Source organism: Pseudophryne corroboree, chromosome 6, assembly GCF_028390025.1.
Source record: "Pseudophryne corroboree isolate aPseCor3 chromosome 6, aPseCor3.hap2, whole genome shotgun sequence".
Classification (NCBI taxonomy): Eukaryota; Metazoa; Chordata; class Amphibia; order Anura; family Myobatrachidae; genus Pseudophryne; species Pseudophryne corroboree.
Window position 1 is genome coordinate 456,107,622 of NC_086449.1, and position 18,257 is coordinate 456,125,878.

General features: G+C 46.3%; 1 long non-coding RNA gene across 3 annotated transcripts in view; it reads left to right on the forward strand.

Annotated features, from left to right (window-relative positions):
• LOC134932587 (uncharacterized) overlaps nt 1-18,257 on the forward strand; it is a 142,525-nt gene that overhangs the window by 81,480 nt on the left and 42,788 nt on the right. For 2 of the 3 annotated variants that reach the window (XR_010179414.1, XR_010179416.1), the window contains exon 5: nt 14,748-14,886. This is a non-coding gene — a long non-coding RNA (uncharacterized LOC134932587). Of the gene's footprint in view, nt 1-11,572; nt 11,760-14,747; nt 14,887-18,257 lie in introns of all 3 variants that reach the window. The other variant, XR_010179415.1, reaches the window with a different exon arrangement.

An 18,257-nucleotide genomic window follows, 5' to 3' on the forward strand; every position in this document is an offset into this window, starting at 1 on the left:
GGTGTCGATGCTGTTAGCCTTGGCTTCAGCCAGGCGTGTGTCAGAATTGGCGGCTTTATCATATAAAAGCCCTTACTTAATTTTTCATTCTGACAGGGCGGAATTGAGGACTCGTCCTCAATTTCTACCTAAGGTGGTTTCTGCATTTCACATGAACCAACCTATTGTGGTACCTGCGGCTACCAGGGACTTAGAGGACTCTAAGTTGCTTGACGTTGTCAGGGCCTTGAAAATATATGTTTCCAGGACGGCTGGAGTCAGAAAATCTGACTCGCTGTTTATCCTGTATGCACCCAACAAGCTGGGTGCTCCTGCTTCTAAGCAGACGATTGCTCGTTGGATTTGTAGTACAATTCAGCTTGCACATTCTGTGGCAGGATTGCCACAGCCAAAATCAGTAAAAGCCCATTCCACAAGGAAAGTGGGCTCATCTTGGGCGGCTGCCCGAGGGGTCTCGGCTTTACAACTTTGCCGAGCAGCTACTTGGTCAGGGGCAAACACGTTTGCTAAATTCTACAAATTTGATACCCTGGCTGAGGAGGACCTGGAGTTCTCTCATTCGGTGCTGCAGAGTCATCCGCACTCTCCCGCCCGTTTGGGAGCTTTGGTATAATCCCCATGGTCCTTACGGAGTCCCAGCATCCACTAGGACGTCAGAGAAAATAAGATTTTACTTACCGATAAATCTATTTCTCGTAGTCCGTAGTGGATGCTGGGCGCCCATCCCTAGTGCGGATTGTCTGCAATACTTGTATATAGTTATTGTTACAAAGATTCGGGTTATTATTGTTGTGAGCCATCTTTTCAGAGGCTCCTTTGCGTTTATCATACTGTTAACTGGGTTCAGATCACAAGTTGTACGGTGTGATTGGTGTGGCTGGTATGAGTCTTACCCGGGATTCAATATCCTTCCTTATTATGTACGCTCGTCCGGGCACAGTATCCTAACTGAGGCTTGGAGGAGGGTCATAGGGGGAGGAGCCAGTGCACACCACCTGATCCTTAAGCTTTTATTTTGTGCCCTGTCTCCTGCGGAGCCGCTATTCCCCATGGTCCTTACGGAGTCCCAGCATCCACTACGGACTACGAGAAATAGATTTATCGGTAAGTAAAATCTTATTATCTTTTCCTTTTAGGAAGTCAAGCAGGAGAGCGATCATCAGGGCATCTCCATGCATAACCACAGCACATGCAGAGACCATGCCCTGGTTCTTCTTCCCTATTCCTTGACAACTTTGCTGCCTGGCTCCCCACTTCCTCTCCTTTGATCCCCCCACATCATCCTCTTCGACTTTTACATCCCTATTAACATAACTAACCCAGCATCCACCAATCTTCTTGCTTTTTCCCTTCCTTTCTCAGTGGCCCTCCACCCCCACTCACTGTCTTGGCCACTACCTTGACCATGTCTACCCATCTCTGTGCTCTATCTGACTTCCTCAACTCTCCCTCCCCCTCTCTGACACCTAAACCTATCATCACCAGATGTTATCTTGAGACTCTTGACCCCGCTGTCATGTCCTCCTCCCTCTCTCCTCTATCCACAGCATCCTCCACCAACCAATCGACCTCCTTCTACAACATTACCCTCAACTCTGCACTCAATTCTGTTGCCCCATCTCCTCTGTCCCCCTCTGCTGTTTGAAACCCCAACCCTGGCACTCCAAACTGACCCAGTTCCTGCAAAAATGCTCATGCACTGCCTAGCACCTCTGGAGGAAATCTTGCTCTCTGGCGGACTTCCTCCACTTCAAGTTTATCCTCTCTTTCTACAGCTCTGCCCTCTCCCTCACCAAGCAATCCATTTTCCAGTCACTCATCTCTTCTCAGTCTTCCCATCCCCACCATCTCTTTGATACTTCACCCCCACCCTCCTCCCCTCCCGTCCTTGCTCACTGCCAATGACTCCAAAATTGAGGCAATCATCACAAAATCTCCTATCTCTCCTCTGCAGCCCAATGCTCCACTCCAGCAACCACACCTTGTGATCCTTCCACCCCCACCATAGGGGACGAACTCCACTCACCGTTTTATCCCCTCATCCCACCACCTGCCCCCCCTTCCAACTCGCCTCCACTGCTCTCTCCCCCACTGACTGCTCCCACCTTGCTCATCTTACTTTTTATTAACAGGTTCTTATAAAGCACAGCAAATTTTGTTGCACTTTACAATTGGAAATAACAATTATAAAACAAAACTGGGGGTCATTCTGAGTTGTTTGCTCGCTAGCAGTTTTTAGCAGCCGTGCATTGTCGCCGCCCACTGGGGAGTGTATTTTTGCTTTGCAGAAGTGTGAACGCTTGTGCAGCAGTGCGCCTGCAAAATCTTTTTGTACAAAACAAGACCAGCCCTGTAGTTACTCTTCATGTGCGTTGATTCTAACGACGGAGGGATGGCTTTTGACGTCACACACCCGCCCAGCGTTCGCCCAGCCACGCCTGCATTTTTCCAGACACACCTGCGTTTTTATAAGCATCCTCTGAAAACGGTCAGTTGCCACCCAGAAACGCCCACTTCCTGCGTTCGGCAGTGCGACTGAAAGCTTCCCTAGAACTCGTACAAAATGATGATGCTCTTTCTACCCGTACGTCGCACGTGCGCATTGCGTTGATTGCGCAGATTATACTTTTTTTCACTGATCGCTGAGCTGTGAACAACGGCAGCTAGCGATTAACTCGGAATGACCCCCTTAGTGGGCTGCATGAGATGGCAACACAGCAATGATAACCAGGGTCAGAAGGAAGGGAATGGGAAGAAGGAGAAAATATGAGAGGATATGTATGGACTGTACAGTGGAGATATACAGTCCCTTGCTAAAGTATTCACCCCCCTTGGCTTTTTACCTATTTTGTTACATTACAATCTGTAATTTAATTTTTATATCTGAATTTTATGTGATGGATCTGTCTAAATTGGTGAAGTGAAATGAGAAAAATGTATATATAAAAATAATTTTTAGAAGTAAAAATATGAAAATTGGCATGTACATATGTATTCACCCCCTTTGCTATGAAGCCCCTCAAAAGTTCTGGTGCAACCAATTACCTTCAGGAGTCACATAATTAGTGAAATAAAGTCCACCTGTGTGCAATGTAAGTGTCACATGATCTGTCAGTATAAGCACACCTTTTCTGAAAGGCCCCAGAGGCTGCAACACCACTAAGCAAGAGGCATCACACCATGAAGACCAAGGAGCTCTCCAAACAAGTCAGGGACAAAGTTGTTGAGAAGTACAAGTCAGGATCAAATCCATCATCTTCAAATGGAAAGAACATGGTACCACAACAAACCTGCCAAGAGAGAGCCGGCTACCAAAACTCACAGATCGGGCAAGGAGGGCATTAATCAGAGAGGCAGTACAGAGACCAAAGGTAACCCTGAAGGAGCTGCAAAGTTCCACAGCAGAGACTGATGTATCTGCGCATGTGGCCACAATAAGCCGTACACTCCATAGAGCTGGGCTTTATGGAAGAGTGGCGAGAAAATGCCATTACTTAGTGTTAAAAATTAAGAAAGCATGTTTTGAGTTTGCCAAACGGCATTTGGACGACTCCCCAAATGTATGGAAGAAGGTGCTCTGGTCAAATGAGACTACAATTGAACTTTTCGGCCACCAAGGAAAACGCTATGTCTGGTGCAAACCCAACACATCCCATCACCTCAAGAACACCATCCCCACAGTGAAACATGATGGTCCAGCATCATGCTGTGGGGATGTTTTTCAGCAGCAAGGAATGGGAATCTGTTTCGAGTCGAGGGAAAGGTGGATGGTGCTAAATACAGGAATATTCTTGAGCAAAACCTGTTTCAGTCTGCCTGTGATTTGAGACTGGGATGGAGGTTCACTTTCCATCAGGACAATGACCCAAAGCATACTGCTAAGGAAGTGGTTTAAGGGGAAAGATTGAAATGTGTTGGAATGGCCTAGTCAAAGCCCAGATCTCAATCCAATTGAGAATCTGTGGTCAGACTTGAAGATTGCTGTTCACTAGCGGAAACCATCCAACATGAATGAGCTGGAGCAGTTTTGCCTTGAGGAATGCGCAAAAATCTCAGTGGCAAGATGTGGCAAGCTCATAGAGACTTAGCCAAAGCTGCTTGCAGCTGTAATTGCTGCAAAAGGTGGCTCTACAAAGTATTGACTTTAGGGGGGTGAATAGTTATGCACGCTGAAGTTTTCTGTTATCTTGTCCTATTTTGTTTGCTTCACAATAAAGAAAAAAAATCTTCAAAGTTGTAGGCATGTTATGTGAATGAAAAGATGCAAACCTTCAAACAATCCATTTTAATTCCAGGTGGTGAGGCAACAAAACATGAAAAATGCAAAGGGGGGTGAATACTTTAGAAAGGCACTGTAATTGGATAGGAAAGCTTATAAAGGTTATGTAAGCGTTTCTGGAATTTGATAACCTTGCCTAAAGAGATGAGTTTTAAGGGAACGCTTGAAGGTTTGGATACTAGAGGAGAGTCATATGGTGAGTGCTAGGGTATTCCACAGAGTTAGTGTAGCCCAAAGAAAGTCCTGCAGTCGTGAATGTGAGCAAATAATGAGTGTGGATAAGAGATGTAGATCTTGTGAAGAGTGATGAGGTTGGGTTGGGAGATATTTTGAGATAAGCGAAGAGATGTACATTGGTGTAGTTTGGTTAATGGCCTTGTGTGTGAGTAAAAGTATTTTATATTTAATATGGTAGAATACAGTTAACCAATGAAGGGACTGACAGAGTGGATCTGCAGACAATGAACATCTTGCGAGGAAGATTAGCCTCGCAGCTGCATTATGAATGGATTGTAGTGGTGAGAGTCTCTTTTTGGTAAAACCAGTAATAAGACCATTTCAATAATCAATGCAGGAGATAATGATAGCATGGATAAGAGTTTTTTCAGTGTCGTATGTAAGGTATGGTCATATTTTGGATATGTTTTTAGATGCATGTAACATGATTTTGAGAAAGATTGAATGTGGGGAACAAAGGACCGTTCAGAGTCAAGCATGCCACCTAGGCAGTGAGCTTGTGGGGTAGGATTGATTGTTGAGTTCTCAATAGTGATAGAGATATCAGGTTGGTAACTACTATCTGCCAGTGAAAATATAATTAACTCTGTTTTCGTGGCGAGATAACATCCAAGATGAAACAGCAGAAAGGCATTCAGTGATTCGGACCAATACAGATGGTGACATCTTCAACTATTCACTCTCCATCGGCATCTTTCCATTGCCATTCAAACATGCTCTGGTCTCATCTATTCTATACAAAACAACAACCCTGACCCAGTCTCACCCACTAGCTGCCACCCCATCTCTCTTCTCCTTTTCGCCTCCAAATTACTTAAGCAGCTTGTCTACAACATCTCACTACCTACCTCTCTGACAACTCCATCGTTGCTCCTCTCCAATCTGAGTTTTGCACACTTCACTCTACTGAAACTGCCCTGGTCAAAGTCATCAATGACCTGCTTTCAGCCACTTCTCTCTCCTCATCCTCCTGGACCATCTCTATGACCTTTGACACTGTATATCATCCTCTCTTCCTCTGCACCCTTCAGACCATTGGCCTCTCAAAGCATAGTTCATGCCTGGTTCATGTCACGATCCGGGTACTGAGACACTATTTCCCTTCTGGTTGCCTCCGCCGCTGTTCCTGTGTTTCCAGTATATGGACTTACCAGTGTAACGTCTCATGTCTGCCACGGTCTCCGCTGTCATCCATGCGGTTCCAGTATACAAGTTGCCAGTGTGGCGTTTCCTGCCCTCCGTGGCCTTCGCCGCCATTGCTGCTGAATCTCCACATGGTTTTCCAAACTAACTTTCCCTCCAAGTGCTAACATGGGCGCAGCCATCTTGGTTTCAGTCACATGCCTCAGTTTCAACCAATCCACTACCTCTGGAATCTGCATAATTGCCCAGCCAATGCCTGCCTTGCTGCAGGTATAAGTATCCTGTGCCTGGGCCAGGAAATTGTCAGTGCTTTCATTGTCATCTGTGATTCCAGCCTACAAGCTTCACTACAGACTTCCTCCTGCAATTCCATTCTGCAGTTCAGCCTGACTTCCCTGGTGATTACACTCTGCAGTGTAACCCGACTCTCCAGTGTTAACCCTCTACAGTCTACTTTGGATTCCTGTGATTGAACTTTTGCTTTTCAGTAATCATCCTTCATTCCTCAGTTCCAGCGCACTCCAGCTTCTTTTCTCATCTTCCAACGAACCCCAGCTTCTTTACTCATCTTCCAGCGAACCCCAGCTTCATTTATTGTTTACAGAACTTTCCTCCATATTCCAGGTTACTGGTCTTTACCAATTGTGCACCTAATTATCACGTGTGACTTTCTATTATTCTTTTGCACGTTATTTGACTTTTTATTTAATAAAAGCACTTAAGGCATTTCCAGTTGTCGTGGTCACGCCCTCGGGCATTCTTTGCTACTGTCATTACGCATGTCCAGGAGTCACATAGCTCCTCCTAAGTTCAAATACCCGTCAGCCCCTACAACTGAGGCTCCCAGTCACGGTCTCCAGCCCTCAGTTGTGACAGTAAGCACTGACCTAATGGATCCAGCCGGAGACCAGGCTCAAGCGCTTAGGCTGATTCAAGAATTGGCAACCCGCCTTGAACGTCAGGAGGCTGCTCAAGGCCATGTTGTTCGCTGTCTCCAGGATCTCTCCTCCTGGCTGGATGAAATTCAAGCAGCTCTCCGTGGATCAGGGGCGTCCAGTGTGCCGACTCCAGCGCCTCCGGTGGTGTCCCCACCCACCATACCCGTTCCTGCTCCCTACCTTCATTTGCCGACTCCTGCTAAATATGATGGATCCCCTAAAGCCTGCAGGGGTTTCCTAAACCAGTGCGAGATCCAATTTGAATTGCAACCCAGCAGTTTCCCTACTGACCGCATTAAGGTGGCATACCTAATTTCTCTACTCAGTGGTGCTGCTCTAGACTGGGCCTCACCTATATGGGAAAGGTCTGATGCTCTGTTGTCATCCTATGCTAACTTCGTGGCAACGTTCAGACGAATTTTCGATGAGCCAGGTCGAGTGACATCAGCTTCTTCAGAGATCCTTCGACTGCGTCAGGAGACGCGAACTGTCGGTCAGTATTTGGTGCAATTCCAGACCTTGGCATCTGAAGTCTCCTGGAATGATGACGCTCTTTATGCAGCCTTCTGGGGAGGGCTATCTGAGCGTATCAAAGATGAGCTCGCTGCTAGAGACTTGCCTTTAACGTTAAACGAGCTCATTTCCCTCTGCACTAAGGTCGATTTACGGTTCCGTGAAAGGGCTGTTGAACGAGGAGGACCAACATTTTCCAAGATTCCTACTGTTTCCATTCCTCGTCAGCCATCTCCGTCTAGGGAGGAACCTATGCAGATAGGTCGCTCTCGTTTATCTCAGGCAGAGCGTAGTAGACGTCTTGCTGAGCGTCTCTGTTTGTATTGTGCCGAATCTTCTCACGTTATCAAGTCCTGTCCCAACCGTCCGGGACAACCCCAGGTCCTAGCCCACCAAGGAGAAGACCAGCTAGGAGTGACAAATGTCTCTCCGTTTCCAAGTAACTGCAACCTCTCCGTTTCTCTGCAGGTGGGTCAGCGTACAAAGAATCTCACTGCCTTATTGGATTCTGGAGCAGCCGGAAACTTTATTACAGAGAGGTTCGTTAAGCAGTGGTCTCTACCCACTGTGAGACTGTCATCTCCTATATCTCTAACTGCCGTGGACGGCAGTAGGATTCCTGATGCGGTGATTACCTCCAAGACCCTACCTATCCGTCTGAAGGTAGGGGACCAGCATACAGAGTTGATTTCTTTCCAGGTAATCCCCAAGGCCACCCATCCTGTGGTCCTAGGCCTCCCATGGCTACGTCTGCATAATCCTCAAGTTGACTGGAAGTCGACCCGTATCCTGGCATGGGTCCTTCCTGCTCAGAGACCTGTCTCCAAAAAGAGCTTCCAGTTCGCATATCCTCCTACAAGTCTTCTGATGTCCCGTCTCCTCCGTGCCAAGACTCCAAGCTACAGTTTTGTCCAGGGTCACCGAATCACAAGGCTGATGCCCTTTCCCGCTCCCGGGAGCAAGAAAATGAGTCTGAGTCTACTGACAAGCATTGTATTGTTGATCCAGTGGCGTTCTCCGCAGTGAGGATGGACTCTATGCCCCCGCCAGGGAAAAATTTTGTGAAGCCGGCTTTCAGGAGGAAGCTCTTGCATCGGGCACATTCCTCTCGCTTTGCCGGACACGCGGGCATACGCAAGACCTTAAAATTAGTTTCCAGGTCAAATTGGTGGCCGACCCTAAAGAAGGACATTGCTGAATTTGTGGCCTCCTGCCCGAAATGTGCCCAGCACAAAGTATCCCGCCAGTTACCCACTAGGCAACTGGTTTCCTTGTCTGATCCTCATCGTCCGTGGGCTCATCCCTCGATGGATTCTGTCATGGATTCCCCACTTCCAAGTTGGCACAAGTCTTCATCCAGAAGTTCCATTCCAGTTGGCCAGGTAAACTCAAGAAGTGTCCTGGGGCCACTCCTAAAAGGGGGGGGGGGGTACTGTCACGATCCGGGTACTGAGACACTATTTCCCTTCTGGTTGTACGCCCTCTGCGGCCTCCGCCGCTGTTCCTGTGTTTCCAGTATATGGACTTACCAGTGTAACGTCTCATGTCTGCCGCGGTCTCCGCTGTCATCCATGCGGTTCCAGTATACAAGTTGCCAGTGTGGCGTTTCCTGCCCTCCGTGGCCTTCGCCGCCATTGCTGCTGAATCTCCACATGGTTTTCCAAACTAACTTTCCCTCCAAGTGCTAACATGGGCGCAGCCATCTTGGTTTCAGTCACATGCCTCAGTTTCCACCAATCCACTACCTCTGGAATCTGCATAATTGCCCAGCCAATGCCTGCCTTGCTGCAGGTATAAGTATCCTGTGCCTGGGCCAGGAAATTGTCAGTGCTTTCATTGTCATCTGTGATTCCAGCCTACAAGCTTCACTACAGACTTCCTCCTGCAATTCCATTCTGCAGTTCAGCCTGACTTCCCTGGTGATTACACTCTGCAGTGTAACCCGACTCTCCAGTGTTAACCCTCTACAGTCTACTTTGGATTCCTGTGATTGAACTTTTGCTTTTCAGTAATCATCCTTCATTCCTCAGTTCCAGCGCACTCCAGCTTCTTTTCTCATCTTCCAACGAACCCCAGCTTCTTTACTCATCTTCCAGCGAACCCCAGCTTCATTTATTGTTTACAGAACTTTCCTCCATATTCCAGGTTACTGGTCTTTACCAATTGTGCACCTAATTATCACGTGTGACTTTCTATTATTCTTTTGCACGTTATTTGACTTTTTATTTAATAAAAGCACTTAAGGCATTTCCAGTTGTCGTGGTCACGCCCTCGGGCATTCTTTGCTACTGTCATTACGCATGTCCAGGAGTCACATAGCTCCTCCTAAGTTCAAATACCCGTCAGCCCCTACAACTGAGGCTCCCAGTCACGGTCTCCAGCCCTCAGTTGTGACAGTTCACCTCTAAATACACCAACTGCTCCTTTTCTGTGTCTGCCTCCAACTCCATCTCACCCCCTTCCATACTTCCCATTGGCATCCCGCAGGGTTCTGTCCTTGGCCCACTGCTCTTCTTCTTAGCTTACCCCTTCTGTCCTTTCTTGTGTATCCATCTGTCTCTCCACAATCTCCTACTGTATTTGTTAACGGTGTCTGAAGCTCAACAATCATCTTCCCACATCCAAAGTCTCCACACAATCTCTCTATCAAAGTTGACAACACCATCATCTCCTCTGTTTCCCAACTGCATTGCTTGGGTGTCACTCTTGACTCTTACATCTCCTTTGCCCCTCACATTCAATCTCTGGCTCAATCCTGTCTGTTCCAGCTACACAACATAGATTGTATAAGGCTGTTCCGCTCCCAGAATGCTACTAAACTGATTATCCACTCACTGATAATTTCTTGGCTTGACTACTGCAACCTTCTCCTCATTAGCCTCTCATGTTCCCATCTTGCTCAACCCCTCAATCTTTTCTCAACACTGCAGCTAGAATTATCTTCCGCTCCACATCTCTCACTCCCCTTTGCCAAAACCTGCACTGGCTCCCATTCCCCTACAGAATCCTCTTCAAACTCCTCATCCTCAGCCCTCTCTAACTGCACCACTCCCTATATCTCCAAATTCATCCCCATACAAATTCCCTCTTGCCCCCTCTGGTTGGCCATTGACCGTCACCTCTACTCTACCCTGGTTACCGCATCTCACACTCGAATCCAAGATTTTGACTTGCTGTCCCCCTTCACTTGAACAAACTCCTTCGCTCTATCAGACTCTCCCCAACCTTGCAAATCTTTAAACAGGCACTGAAAAACCACCTGTTCATCAAAGCGTACCATTCCACCACATAACCAAGTTTCACGGTCGCTCACCCCATACTCGTACTTCAACCAACTCTACCTCACATGCGTCCTGCCCTCAGGCCCCCTTCCACTTGCTCACACCTTATGTCATCTTTCTCCCCTCTCCCCTTAGATTGTAAGCTTCTTAGAAAACTGTCCTCCTCCCTCCTGTTCACACCCTCTTCTCTTGCACATGAATTAAGAATTACAGCGTTCACCTACTCAGTGGCTGTTTACGCTGGATCTTCTCTCTCTTCTAACTGCTCATCTCTTTAAGCGGCTGCAGTCCCCTAGTAGCCACTACAGGAGACAGGTTCCACCTCATGCCAATTGCTCCCTCACTTACCTTACATCCCAGCTGTATTGTGTACTGAGAATTGTGGTGCTAATTGTTAGTTGTGCTCTGTTTATGTTTTGGGTTACAGTAATGTAATGTTCTATTCACCCTGTAATGTTCTACTGCCTACGGCACTGTGAACCACTTGTGGCACCATATAAAATGTAAAAATAATATCTATGGTATATAGATACGAGTATATAATCCTATTCTGACTGCATTATGTCACTTTAAGAAATAAATCCATTGCTGTAAGTGCTTGAAACCTGGTGAGTTCCCTGTATTTTGAAATTTATGGATTTAAAACCACTTGATGGAAGAATTTCTTGAGTGGTGCCTGCAGAAGTACCCCAACTGTTGAAGATATATAACTGTGAGTGCATTGGGTTTGATAAATATTTGACGGTCCGGGCGGACCTTTATCAAGAACCCAAGCGAACACAAGCATTTACATACCTTATATACCCTGCAATCAATTGTGTCCATAGCGTGCTCCTGCCAGCCGCCCGTAGTGTGATGTCACGCAGCTCCGGTACGTACCACACCGCCCGCCGTTCTCCGTGCAAGGTGACGTTAAGCATCATGAATAATGCTTAATCCCTGGTGCATTATATACAGACACATGACACAAGAATTCATAATAAGAACTGTCTGTACTCTAGAGGACACTCTCATAGAAAACATGCAAATAAGAGGCTCTCATTTAGCACAAGCGGGGCTACCCCAGAGCCGGATTAAGGGGGGGGCACGGGGGTTCAGTACCCCGGGCCACCCTACAAGGGGGGCCCCCAGCCAAAGCACACATATGGCTCCCAAATTGAGTTTATTTGTTATTTTTACAGGCGTCCCCCGATGGGTCCCGCAGTGCTAGAGGAGACTGTGCGGCCCCTCCCCCCCTTTGTCGGTACCTAAGGAATCGTCACTGCCCCTGGATTGTGCAGCCGCCACATCAGGGGGATTGTGTGTGTGCCGCGTGGGAGCCGGGAGGAGGAGATCCACAGAGGCAGCGGCTGCAGCGGTACTGAAGAGGTACTGAGTGAAGACGGGAGGAGGGGAGGTAAAAAAGTTAAAGTGATTGTTGCGGGTGGGGTGGACGCAGACGGCACTGGATAGCGGCGGCTCTATAGCTTCTCACCCTGCACTCTATAGCCTATGTGCCATGAGTGAGGATTGCAGTGAGCAGCGAGGGGGCCAGTCTGGTGACTGGTCTGTACTTGTGTGAGGAAGAAGCAAGCACTGGCTGCCTGGGAACCTGACTGGTCACTCACCTCTGCTGTATAACGAATTATATATATACATATATATATATATATATATATATATATATACACATATATATATATATATATATACACATATATACACATATATACGCTTCTACATCACAGTAGCTGTCATCCCCCTGCACTTATACGCGGTTTACCCAGATCACAAATGCTTCGGACAGCACGCATTTCCAGTGATCGTACCACTCTAGTCACGACGCTGGATCACATGATCCAAAAATTTGCTCATAGAGGCTATAAGTTACGGGATCTTATGCGTTCCAGAAACAAAGTACTTAATATTCCCAGAGAACAACTGCTTTATAAAGTTCCACAACAACCATTACAATCACGGATTCCATTTGTTACTCGGTTTTCAACTGTCAGTAAAGTTCTTCCACGTGCCACCAAAGGTTTATGGCCTATTGTGACGGGTGACAAAGAATTACCCTGTTTCAAAGGCACCTCTTTGATGCCTAGCTACAAGAGGGGACCTAACCTCAGGGACTTTTTAGTGAAAACAAATATCACTCCAACTCTGAATGCCTCTACACAAGTTAAAAAACCAGGGTGCTTGTTATGAGCCATGGCTGTGGCTCATTTCCATTTTTGCATTTTGGTTATGTATTTTATGTTATACTTCTGTTCATGTTCCCCGTGGGTGTCATGGGGTGCTCGGAGCTCACCCTTAAGGAGGGGATACTGTTATGAACCACAGGTAGTGGTTCATTCCTATTTTATGTTTATAAAGTTGTCTTGCATGCCAAGATTTCCTGTTGCTCTGTTTTAGAATACTCTTGTCTGCTGCCGCTGGTGAGTCTGTGTAATTGCAGCTTGTTCCCATGTGTTCAGCCTCACCTGGCTGCTAATTGCATCTTGTCAGTTTGGAGTCATGCAACAGGGCAGCTGCATGAGATTATTAATTAGGCCTCTCTGTTATAAGCTGGCTGACTGCAATTCACAGACGCTGGTGATATTTCTGGGTATCCGGTCTGCTTGAGTTCTGAGCTTGGTTCCTGCTAGTTCCTGAGCTTCCTGTGTCGATTCCTGAGTCAGTCCCTGTGTCGATTCCTAAGTCTGATCCCGTGTCCTGCCGTGAGGCGTTCCTGTCCTGAGGTCCAGTGCCTTTGCCTGTGCCTGGTCAAGTTTCTGGCTTCTTGGTGTCCACCGGTCTTTTCGTTTGGGATTCTGCCTGTCCTCCAGTTCTAAGAGTCTGTGTCAGCAGCATTGGGAGTTCCTGTCCGTTTGCCAGTATTCGTACCGGTTCCGTGAGTAGCGGCTCTGCCGCGTCCGTCGGCCTAGGCCGCTGTATTCCATTATTATTTCTGTCACTGGTGTTTTGCAGAGGGTTCTGCTTATGCTGTCACCGCCGGTACACAAAAGTATTGTGTGGGCGTGTGGTCAGCATTTCCTTTGTTGTTCTTTTCCTTTGGCGGCAAGCTGCACATACATTTAGTTTTAGGCTAGTTAGTAGCCCCTGGCTTTGGTTGTTTCAGTAAGAGGGCCCTTTGTTATCACCCTGTCTCTGTACACTCTTTGTCTCTCATTAAGACCTGAGGGGGCATCGAAGTTGGGCAGACGTAATCCGCCCTTCAAACGCGGCTGCCATGGGCTCAAGCAACCATAGTCTCGCAAGAGTGTACTGAAAGCACGGGCGAGACAACGGAGATAGGGCGCCAGGGGCTATTCCCTTTCCATTCCCCTTTCCCAGCATTACGTTCCAGTGCTCCGGTCCTTGCAATAAGATCTCCTCAGACCAGAGTGCTGGAATCACAACAGTGCTATCGATGTGCATCTTGCACCACATGCAAATATTTGGAAACCGGTCACAGTTTTAATAACCCACATACGGGCAAGCAATACAAAATTAAACACGTGGTCACGTGTACGACATCATTCATTGTATATACCATAATCTGCCCATGTGGCTTATTATACGTCGGACAGACCATTTGAAACCTTAGGGATAGGATGGCGTTACATCGATCTGCCATCAAAGCATCGCTCGATGGCAAACCTGTGGACCAACCGGTTGCACGCCACTTTAAATTAAAGGGCCATCCACTATCTAGCCTGCAATATAAGATCATCGACCACATTCCGAGCCCTGTGAGAGGGGGCGACCTACATACAGCATTATCCAAATGTGAATCCAAATGGATTTTCTTATTGGATACATTATCACCAAATGGACTAAATGAAAAATTCACTTGGAATGTATTTCTTTAATATTCACCTATACACCAGTCGGTTCCGGCCCATTTGTCCTCTTTCCCCCCTCCCCCCCCCCCTTTTTCCCTCCCCCCCCCCCCCGCCCTCCCTCCCCGTCATTGCCTGATCCCCCTTCCCCTTCCTTTTTTTTCCCCTTCCATCTTCCTTTTTCTTTTTTTCCCCCCTCCCCCTTCCCCTTCCCATCCTTTCCCTTCCCTTCCTCCTTTTGTCTCCCTGCGTTGATGTGTAGTAACTTAGTAGGGATCCAATCCAATGGCCTATTTATCGCATGTTAGCCCACTTATCTGATTATCTTATTGTGCTATTAGTTGCAATTTGTGTACTTTAATCCCTTTGTATCATATGCTGCTATAACCACGATTTAGGGCTTTTTTCTATATTCCTCAGCTGATTACAAGTAACTTTTATCTTCTTATATGTTTTTAATGCAATTCACTTTCACTCTTCATTCACCCTGCTTGGGTGTCATAAGTTACGTCTTGCACACACTTGACGATCACTGTTTACATTTCCCTCACAGCTGTGACGGGTCTCCCCGGCGCCTGTTTGCGCAACCATTGCTTGGCAATGGACACGTCAGCTATGCGCCGCCCGTGTGACGTACCCGGAAGTCCCGGACACAGACGCCGGGAACACCCGCTCCTGCACAGCTTTAAAAGGTGAGTGATTCATTCTGTGGGTTTGGTTCTTTCTTTCTGCACACTACACTGTACATGGGTATCCTTACCTGAGGAAAAGGCTTGATGCCTTGAAACGTCGTAAGACCTCCATGTTTTTCTATTTTTTGCACTTTATTGCCCTGTTTTGCACTATGCTTTGCATATAAAAGTTTTTTCAAGACCTTGGAGTGCCGCCTCTTGTCCTTTGCCAGATACACCTGAGCCACAGGTGGGGAAGGTACAGATACTGCATTATCTTTTGGAGGGCACCCAGGCATTTCTATTGCTGCACAGAGTGCCGGATGTGTATATTTGTATATATATATATATATATATATATATATATATAATGCTGCTTCACAATTATGTGCTCCTCCCCTGCTTGCCTGGTCCCCCAGCTTTCACATCCTTTTCTGCTTTTTATTTATTTCATGGATAATGTTTCCTGTTAATTTATTTAATGTAGTGCAGTTAGATGACAGGCAGTATACATTTAAGGTGATTAAATTGGCTGTTACATACCCCCCTCCCCCAATATAATTTATTTTGTTTGCAATTGCGGGCTTGCTAAATGACGAGGGGAAAGTCCGAAGGAGTAGGGAAGGGCTCCCCTGTGTTAAGTTCCCCGGGCCCCTTCAAGGCTTAATCCGGCCCTGGGCTACCCAGTTTATTTTATGGGTCCAGGAGCCTTCTACTTGTAATAGCCTTTTGTCCCTGTCCCCTCCCCTTTTTGATGCCAGAACATGATCCACAATCTTATAGCACAAAGTGGATAAATTGTGTCGGTAATCACGAAAATGCCGGGCCACCGGCTGGTCAATGTCTTTTCCTTTAATTGCCTGACTAATTGCTGTCTGATGTTGCGTCATGCAAGTACGAAATGTGCAAGAAGTCTTCCCTCAAACTTCTACACGCAATACCCCATAATGACAACGTGAAAAAAGTTTTTGGGAGATTTTTGCTAATTTATTAAAAATAAAAAAGCTATGAAATCCACATGTACATAAGTATTCACAGCCTCTGCCATGAAGCTCAAAATTGAGCTCAGGTGCATCCTGTTTCCACTGATCATCCTTGAAATGTTCCTACAGCTTAATTGGAGTCCACCTGTGGTAAATTCAGTTGATTGGATATGATTTGGAAAGGCACACACCAGTCTATATAAGGTCCCATACTTGATAGTGCATGTCTGAGCACAAACCAAGCATGAAGTCAAAGGAATTGTCTGTAGACCTCCGAGACAGGATTGTCTCGAGGCACAAATCTGGGGAAGGGTACAGAAAAATTTCTGCTGCTTTGAAGGTGCAAATGTGCACTGTGGCCTCCATCATCCGTAAATGGAAGAAGTTCGGAACCACCAGGACTCTTCCTAGAGCTGACGGTCGTCTAAACTGAGCAATCGGGGGAGAAGGGCCCTAGTTAGGGAGGTGACCAAGAACCTGATTGTCACTCTGTCAGAGCTACAGCATTCCTCTGTGGAGAGAGGAGAACCTTCCAGAAGGACAACCATCTCTGCAGCAATCCACCAATCAGGCCTGTATGGTAGAGTGGCCAGACGGAAGCCACTCCTTAGTAAAAAGCACTTGGCAGCCCGCCTGAATTTTGCCAAAATGCACCTGAAAGACTATCAGACCATTAGACCAGCAAATGTTGTTTCTCGTGAGACAAAGATTGAATGCTTTGGTGTGAATGCCAGGTGTCGTGTTTGGAGGAAACAGGCATCGCTCATCACCAGGCCAATACCATCCCTACAGTCAAGCATGGTGGTGGCAGCATCATACTGTGGGGATGTTTTTCAGTGGCATGAACTGGGAGACTAGTCAGGATAGAGGGAAAGATGAATGCAGCAATGTACAGAGACATCCTGGATGAAAACCTGCTCCAGCATGCTCTTGACCTCAGACTGGGGCGATGGTTCATCTTTCAGCAGGACAACGACCCTAAGCACACCGCCAAGATATCAAAGGAGTGGCTTCAGGACAACTCTGTGAATGTCCTTGAGTGGCCCAGACAGAGCCCAGACTTGAATCCAAATGAACATCTCTGGAGAGATCTGAAAATGGCTGTACACCGTAGCTTCCCATCCAACCTGATGGAGCTTGATAGGTTCTGCCATGAGGAATGGGCAAAACTGCCCAAAGATAGGTGTGCCAAGCTTGTGACATCATATTGAAAAAGACTTGAGGCTGTAATTGCTGCCAAAGGTGCATCAACAAAGTATTGAGCAAAGGCTGTGAATACTTATGTACATGTTATTTCTTAGGTTTTTTATTTTCAATAAATTAGCAAAAATCTCAAAAAAACTTTTTTCATGTTTTCATTATGAGGTATTGAGTGTAGAATTTTGAGAGGAAAAATAAATTTGTTCCATTTCGGAATAAAGCTGTAACATAACAAAATGTGGAAAAAGTGAAGCACTGTGAATACTTTCCAGATGCACTGTATATGAACTTATTGAAAGACTGAGAACAGAGTAGTACTTAACCACTCTAAACTTAACCAAATGGTACTGCAAGTGCCATTGACAGACAAGGCAAAAGATAAAACAACTTTTCCTGCATTGGCTGGGCTGTTCAGATACAAGATTGGGTTACATGGGGCACCCAACACCTTTCATTGGATGATGGATAGAATTCTAAGGCTCCATAGACAGTATGCAGCTACTTATCATCTTATTATGAAGTCATCTGTAGTCCAGACTGGCAGTCTCACCCAAGTTACAAGCAGTTTTGGACTGCATCAGTGAGGCAGGATTGACAGCCAATCCAAAAAAAGTGTTGCCTAGTGATGGAAGAAGTGAGGTATTATGGATACACAATAGGCAGAGGTTTGATAAAGTCCCAACTTAATGAAATTGAGGCAGTACAAAACTGGCCATGTCCTTTAAATAGGAAGCAGGGTATTATTGTAGGTTTATACCAATTTTGCCACTATTGGTGTCCAGTTGACTGACCTTACCAAGGGCAAACAGTGGTTGTGGTTAAGTAGAATCCTGAGGCAGAAAAGGCTTTTTAGGCATTGAAGGTAGAATTTGCACCCAAACAGTTTTGACAAAACTGTTATGTCCTGATGTACATCTCTTTACTTCAATGAATCATGCAGTATGAAGATTATGTATTTTATTTCTTATTGATAAGTAGTACTTGCATGGTTACAGATAGACATCAACTCCACATGCTGCTCTCCTTCTCCTTACTCCTTTCTACTTTCTACTTCCTACTACCTCCTGATCACATGTTCATCTGTGCAGCCAGATTCTTAAAGGTACACTACCTCATCTAGCTAATGCACATAAACCATCTTCATAGATACTACATCTCCCCCTTCCTTTCATATATGTAAATTAATATATTTCTTTAAAACACATAAAA